This window comes from Lepidochelys kempii, chromosome 5 (assembly GCF_965140265.1).
Source record: "Lepidochelys kempii isolate rLepKem1 chromosome 5, rLepKem1.hap2, whole genome shotgun sequence".
In the NCBI taxonomy this organism is placed as follows: Eukaryota; Metazoa; Chordata; order Testudines; family Cheloniidae; genus Lepidochelys; species Lepidochelys kempii.
This window is the reverse complement of record NC_133260.1, coordinates 18,570,679-18,578,857: the sequence shown is the minus strand read 5'-3', so window position 1 is coordinate 18,578,857 and position 8,179 is coordinate 18,570,679.

The following is an 8,179-nucleotide window of genomic DNA, read 5'->3' as shown; positions in this document are numbered from 1 at the left end:
CAATCTCTTTGGTCACTCGATTACAGACCTAAAAGTTGCAATTCTTCAACAAAAAAACTTCAAAAACAGACTCCAGTGAGAGACTGCTGAATTGGAATTAATTTGCAAACTGGATACAATTAACTTAGGCTTGAATAGAGACTGGGAGTGGATGGGTCATTATGCAATGTAAAACTATTTCCCCATGTTTATTCTCTCCCCCCCCCACTGTTCCTCAGACGTTTTTGTCAACTGCTGGAAAATGGCCCACCTTGATTATCACTACAAAAGGTTCTGCATCCCCCACTCTCCTGCTGGTAATAGCTCACCTTAAGTGATCACTCTCGTTACAGTGTGTATGGTAACACCCATTGTTTCATGTTCTCTATGTATATAAATCTCCCCACTGTATTTTCCACTGAATGCATCCGATGAAGTGAGCTGTAGCTCACGAAATCTTATGGTCAAATAAATTGGTTAGTCTCTAAGGTGCCACAAGTACTCCTTTTCTTTTTACAGACTAACACAGCTGCTACTCTGAAACCTGTCATAAATTCTCATGTTCTTTTAAATTTGTGAACCCATTGGTGTAGCCAATTAGCACGAATCAGGCTGTAACAGTAGCCCTGTACTCAGGGGATGATGACTCTTCTCATGTCATAGGTCCTTTCACAATATTAGGGAGACAAATATTATTGATGGGAGATACTGGTTAGGGCCTGATTCAGAGGTACTGAAAGCACAGCTTCCACTGATTTCCGCTTTGGGTGCTCAGCACCTTGAAAATCAGTCCCCTAGATCATTTTCTCTGCCAATACAGGAATATTCACTATGGTTTTTTAATAGTGCGTTGTCCATTCTAAGGCCCCCCAACCATGCAAACACTTATTTGAGATTACTAATCTAAGTAAGACTTGGCCCTAACTGTTCCAAGCAACAGGATTTCAACTACTTCCCAGGGCGGATTCTCACCCCACTCAATTGAATTAGCTCACTGTCAAGAAGTGTTCCCTTATATTCAGCATAAATCTTCCCTTTTCTTAATTATGCGCTATTATTCCTAGTTATACCTAGTTTCCCCTATTTCCCCTAGTTATATTTATTCTTATTTCTATGCCATCCCATTTTCCCAAGTTCTACCTAAAAAGTTCCTCTCTTTCTTTAGGTCTCAATCCTGCAAACCCTTATGCACAAGCTTAATTTTAAGCATGAGTAGTTGGGTTGAGTTCAGTAGGATTCTCCGTGTGTTTAAAGAATGTACCCATGTGTTTTCTATGATCAGGGCCTTACTGTTCATAATTTTCAAAGAGTTCTTGCCTGTTATTTATCAGCAGTGTGCCCTTGTTGCCAAGAAGGCCAATGGCATTTTGGGATGTATAAGTAGGGGCATAGCGAGCAGATCGAGGGACGTGATCGTTCCCCTCTATTCGACATTGGTGAGGCCTCATCTGGAGTACTGTGTCCAGTTTTGGGCCCCACACTACAAGAAGGATGTGGATAAATTGGAGAGAGTCCAGCGAAGGGCAACAAAAATGATTAGGGGTCTAGAACACATGACTTATGAGGAGAGGCTGAGGGAACTGGGATTGTTTAGCCTGCAGAAGAGAAGAATGAGGGGGGATTTGATAGCTGCTTTCAACTACCTGAAAGGGGGTTCCAAAGAGGATGGCTCTAGACTGTTCTCAATGGTAGCAGATGACAGAACGAGGAGTAATGGTCTCAAGTTGCAGTGGGGGAGGTTTAGATTGGATATTAGGAAAAACTTTTTCACTAAGAGGGTGGTGAAACACTGGAATGCGTTACCTAGGGAGGTGATAGAATCTCCTTGCTTAGAGGTTTTTAAGGTCAGGCTTGACAAAGCCCTGGCTGGGATGATTTAACTGGGAATTGGTCCTGCTTCGAGCAGGGGGTTGGACTAGATGACCTTCAGGGGTCCCTTCCAACCCTGATATTCTATGATTCTATGATTCTTTCCCACCCACCCTTTGTCCTCACCAAGCTAAACTATCTAGTCTGATTTAGATCGTGCAAACTTTACTTATACTGGTGAACAATTGCTTATTGGAGGAGCTCAAAGGACTTCTTGGGTGAGTAAGTGCTTGCCAGTGTATCTAGGGGTTGTACTGTCATCCTCACTCAAACTCTTTAATCTTTCTTCATAAATCAGTCTCTAGCCTCCTAATTAATTTTTGTTGCTCTCTGTGAATTCAGCTGGATAAAGCTTACAGACTTTTTACCCTTTCTGTGTTGTGACAAACAAAAATCCTCACAAAGCTAGTCAATGTTCTTGTTTTCACTTTGGGTCACTCAGTGCAAATAAAAAATGCCTGAACTTTATACACCATACCACACAGGAGGACGTTTGTATCAAAACTTTATTTATTAAACAAAAAAATGCACCATTGGAATAACATTTCTATAAAAATGAATATGAGACTGTTCTACAGTGCATTACAAAACCCCCTTTTTCTTCATGTAGCAGTATACAAGAGTGTGTGTAGAAACAGTCATTTATTTTTACATCGTAAGCAAGTTTCCTTTCGCATAGAACGAGATTTACACTTAAATATTGCAGTCACTAGTCTAATTTGGTTAACAATGCTAGAATTTGACAATTTAAAGAAACTGTTTATAGGCTCAAAATGCCATTTTTAGGCCTTTTGTAACAACAAGATTTTTTTTTAAACTAAGGCTAGTTAAAGCTGTAGTGTAACCCATTTCGACCAGATTAAGGTATCACTAGTAGGATAACAATTTGTTTGAATTACCTCGCAAAGCCCTTTAAAGGAAGAGAGAGCACTGTTTTCCTTAATGTTGTAATGATTAATTAACAGTTTATGTCAGTGTTTCACAGACACCATCTTTTGTGTGACCTCAGTGGCAGATACCAGTGAATATTTAGCAAGATATCTTTGCCAGTTACTCTTGAGTATTCTTATAGTTAGGTCTGAATAATATAGTTTCAAAACACAACACACTGAGACATGGGACACAGCAGCTTTAACAGCCAACTCTAGGTTTCCAACCAGATCTCCCTTTTATCATAAATTATCCAAAAGAAAACACTCTAAATAATAAATTAAATATTACTTATAAAAAGTACACCCTTCCCCCCAACCCTCCCATCCTACACATGGTGACAATTCAAAAATGTAGGAATTGCCAGGTATATTTTACAATAATAAAAACAGCAGTTTTCCCTTCTTCTACCAACATTGCTTTCTTGCACTTCAAAATACGTGTACAGCATACAGTGAGAGACTCTGGCCTGTGCTGCTTTATGACAGATGTACTGTATTGTTATTGTTTCTCTCCAATCAAAAAAGGTCAGAATGAAGATGCTTAAAATGCTGTCTGCTGAGATCTAAAAAGAAAGACTGAGCAAATTCAACTTGAAATCAGACAGGACACTTGCTGGCCAACAGAGAGACAAGTCAAACAGATAAGAAAAATAATCTCTGAACACTTTCAGTAGTTTGTGGCTTTGCTAATAATCAGCTTCCTTTATCCAGTTTCCAGTGCTTCCATTTCTGACAGAATATTGAATGCTTTTCATCTTATCCACCCTTTATGTTACTTATTTACACTGTACAATGTGTATGTTTGTGACCTGAAATATTTTTATTTTCCATATTTTTACATGCTTATATATAGATTCAATAATGTTTAACACCCTGACTCTGAAAACACATATGCATGTGCTTAACTTTATTACCGTGAGTAGGCTCAGCAGTAAGTTACACATATGCACAAGTGTTTGCATGGGGTTGCCAATCCTCCAGGATTGTCCTGGAGTCTCCAGGAATCGAAGATTTATCTTTAATTAAAGATTATGTCATGTGATGAAACCTCCAGGAATACATCCAACCAAAATTGACAACCCTAAGTTTGCAAGATTGGGACCTAGCCATTTTTAATAAAATACAGATTTGGCATGCCTATTAAAGGATTCAGTGAAGATATTTGGCTGTCAAATAACAAGGGATAAGGGGCTACTGGAAACAGGATCAGAATGTTCTTATGGAAATAATCATTTCATTATGAGGTTGAGTCTTGATACAGTAAGAGACATGATTTTCTAAAGTATCACAACTGATGCCTTGGTTCTCAAGTGTGTTACTCTAGTTTTTGTTGATTCAATTCTGTTGATTGCAGTGAGTCTGCATTAGTGTATAACTGGAGTAACACTGTGGAAAATCAGACTTGAGAATAATATTGCATTTAAGAGAGGACATTTTTATAACGCAATATAAAACTCACCAGCTCCCACCAAACTCGATGACAAAGCTCCCATTCACTTCAGTGCTGAGCAGGACAAGGCCTTTTATCAACACAACAGTTCACCAAACGATTCTTACAATAAGGATGTGGGATTAGTAAATTATGATTTTGCTCTTCATGTTAAAAAAATTCTTAGGGCAAACTTTGAATGTACAAATAACTTGGCCATCATACTTCTTCCATTTAAGTTAATGGAGTTTTTCCTTCAGTGGAATCAGAGAGGTGCTATTTATGTTTGTGGTATATTTGTATATTAGTGGGGTGGTTTTCAGATTTCATTTGTTAAACAATACAAAGTTGTGAGACTAACCTGGGAATTGTGTTCACAACTAGGGGTGGGCTAACTGGTTTGGAGAAAATGAGTAATAACTCCTGAACTATTGGTAACATTGTTTTGAAACTCCAAAAAGGTAAATTAGGCCTTTGAGACTGCAATCTCAATCACCTGGGTGGCCGCTGTACTCATATGGAGCCACAATGATTTCAGTTTGCAATACTTTGCAATTCATGGCTTCTTCTGGTCAGGAAGCAGAAATTCCCATACACCATGGTTTGGGCAGCTTTTGCAGTATTATCCAGCCCAAACCATGAAGTAATGGAGATCATATGGGAGTACACCAATTTTTCTGCTAGTTTACCAACCAAAAGGATAAATGGCCTTAGATAGGTAACTAAATGTTTGGATGGTTTCCTGAACTAAGCCTTCCAAAAAAAAAAAAAGCCAACCATCACCAAACTAACTTTGACAGCCAAGTTCTCAAGCTAGAGGATTCTTAAACAATGAAGTTCTTGGCAGCATTTCATCTGTGAAGTCTTTCTCAGAAAAATGAATATGATACAAGATGTACAGCTGCAGAAGTGTTGACTGCAAAGTCTATCTGCTACCTGTAATGGCAGCCAAGGAAACCATTCCTAGGTGTGAATAGCTAGCTACTTCCCCATGGCAGCTTTACAAATTCGTTACAAGTTGATTTATCTTTCTTTACATTTACGAGGGTGTTTGTGGTAGAGAATGATTCAGTGTCAATAATTTTTCATTTTAAATATTCTGAAAGCTTAGGAATCAGTCAAAACTGAAATAAATTTTACAGCTGAATTCACTGCAAAAGTAGCACTATCAAAATATGCCTTTAAAGGTTCTGTGCCATTACACTCATGTGAGTCTCCCATGTTTGGATGTTTATGTAGAAGGTCAATATCTTTTGAAGTCCTAATGTGGGCGTCAGTCCTTCAAACCCGTCTGTTTAACTTTACGGAAGTGAGTTGTCTCATCTAAGTCAATACAACTTTGCAGGACTGCGGACAAAGTCTGAGCTAAAATAAATTCCTGTGTTCTCTATCCTATAAATAAACTATGGGAAAGAACAGCTCATTCTATTAGCTAATACCAAGAAATGCTAAAACTTTTCATTCTAGTTAGTAAGATGCTTCTGCTGCAAGTTGAGTTTAAAATTTGCCAGGAAAAGTAGAAGTGTGCCTATTGAATACATATTTCACATAAAAAAGTAACCAACTGAGTTTTTGGATTAATTTTTAATTTCTCCATTTTCCAAATACTCTAGCCAATTACTAAGCTATGAACATTGGTAGATTACCTCAATTTGTTCCTCTTGCCAATCCAGTTTATACAGTTTAGGTTTTGCACATAAGTCTCCTTTAAGATTTCACTTGATAGCTAAAAAAGAAGCTGTAGCCCTGTGACTTATATCAAGCTAAATGAAAATAAACTTGGGTCTACAGGAAAAATGAAGGATCTCTGGGCAATAATGCCCTTCAGAAACTTTATCAGAGGAAGTCCAGAGATTCTGAGTAGGATTATTAAATAAATAGCTACTTTATATTTGCAGGTATGACTGCAAATGCCCACAAACTAGGGATGACTGAATTACTATGTAAAATTTAAGAATCTCCTCTTCCTGAAGACTCACAGATATCTAAAACCAAACCTATTCTGAATCTTCTTCAGGTTCTGAAATTTTGCATTTCTTTTTCAATTTCCATTTTCTCACTGAGTTTAGAGATGGCAATGCTTTACAATTCACAAGAAAGGCTGTCCTCGAGAAATCCAGACCAATTTTTCAGACATACAAGGGTCTAACATTTGAATCAGTGGGAGTTGCACATTCACAAAATGAATATGATAATCCATGTCACAGGACAGCCAACACCATAACCAATGTTCAAATAAGCATCTGAATATCAGGATGCTTATCCAAACAAAATCCAGCTGTCAAAACTTTTGGGGTTCACCCGTCACATATTTTAGGTAATTTTGTACCATGGATATATTCAGTTTTGGGTTAATGTTCTATGGCTCAAAGCCCCTTGTTAAAGTCCTGTGAGTCAGATACTGTTTTCCAGAGTAACTTAGACTTATTCCAGAAGAAGGGAGTGCAGAATGTGGCCCTATGGTCCCATTTCAAAATAATTGACAATCTGTGCTAGAAGGGAAGAGGCTCTTTTTCAGAAGCTGTATTGAAACCTGCCTTGCAGAAACAAGGTAGTAGGCTGGACATTATAGAATCCAATACCAAGGCTATGAATTTGGTTGTCATCATGACAGATTTGCTTGCTTTGTTTTCAGTGGAAGTTCTTAGTTACAAATCTAACAGAACATAAAAACTCACCTTCTTAACTCTTAGGAAATATCTGACTAAAATCTTAGTCAATTGAATAAAAATATATTTTGGTAAGGAACATTTTCACAAACACACTAGAGTTCCTAATGAAGCATTTGAATTCCATCCTTCACATCTGATTTCCTCTCCAATACATGACTGTAGAAAATAATCTGAATTATTACTTCTGTTACAGTGCCATTTTATGCCAAATATTTTATTCAGGGATTCACATATAATTACCCACCTAATAAAAGGAACTATTAGGTTGTAAAGATCCCGGCCCTTCCATGCTCTTTTAAAATTATGACCTACTCAAGCTTGAAATCAAAGGCAGAACTGAATTGAGTAATTCATCTGAAACTCTCTTATTGAGTTTTGCAGCCTCCTAACTGATAAATATGCAAATTAGTTCCCTTTTGGTGATTCAGCTGCATAAACAGGGATTAACTCTGAATGCAGCTCAAAATTCAGCAATAAAAAGTATGCTCACAAAATTTAGTCAATTCAAACAGTTATAGTTATCAATAAACGCTGCAATATGAAGCTAGACTACTAGAAGAGGGAGGAAAACACTGAAAGGGTTCCTCTAAGTTCACAGCAGTGTCCTGATGCTAAATTATGATTGGTTGGTTGTTTTTTAACTATGACTGAACAAGGAATATTTTACTGCAATCAAGCACCTGTAATTTGTTTCCCAATTATGCAACACAGTTTCTGAATTCATTTTCTTGGATTTGTTGCTTCTCTGTAAAAACTGTGATATGTCCATCACTGTTAACCGATAAGTCTTATCTTTCACTGTGCCTGACCGAGGGTTGCTTTCCAATTTCTGCAGCCTTCACTGAGTTAAGGAGAAGCCATTGGTGACTGAATCACAGAGTTAATGGAACCGAGCAGTCTCAAACAAGAGGTGGAGCAGTAGAGAAAGGATGCGAGGAACTTCACCCCGTTTTCCTCTTTGCTGCTGTGAAAGGTGGCCCTGGAGGAGCTTTCAAATGTCATCACAGTGCAGTCTGGCACCAAGGCCACCCATATTTAGAAGTGTTCTATTCCAAGTTTAAGCACATCATTAGTGTGTGTCAGAGAAGATTGCATATCATATCTTCTTTTTGTAAGCATACGGCAGCTGGCAGCATGCCACCAATGCAGGTTTTTTTATGTTCCCATTCTCTGTAGCCAGATATAAAATGTTACCTATGGGAGGATTTCCAAATACTTGCAAAAATGGGTGGATTTTACAGCAACTCGCTAATGCATACCGCTTGTGCAAGATGAGTGATTGAAATGACAAAAGAAAT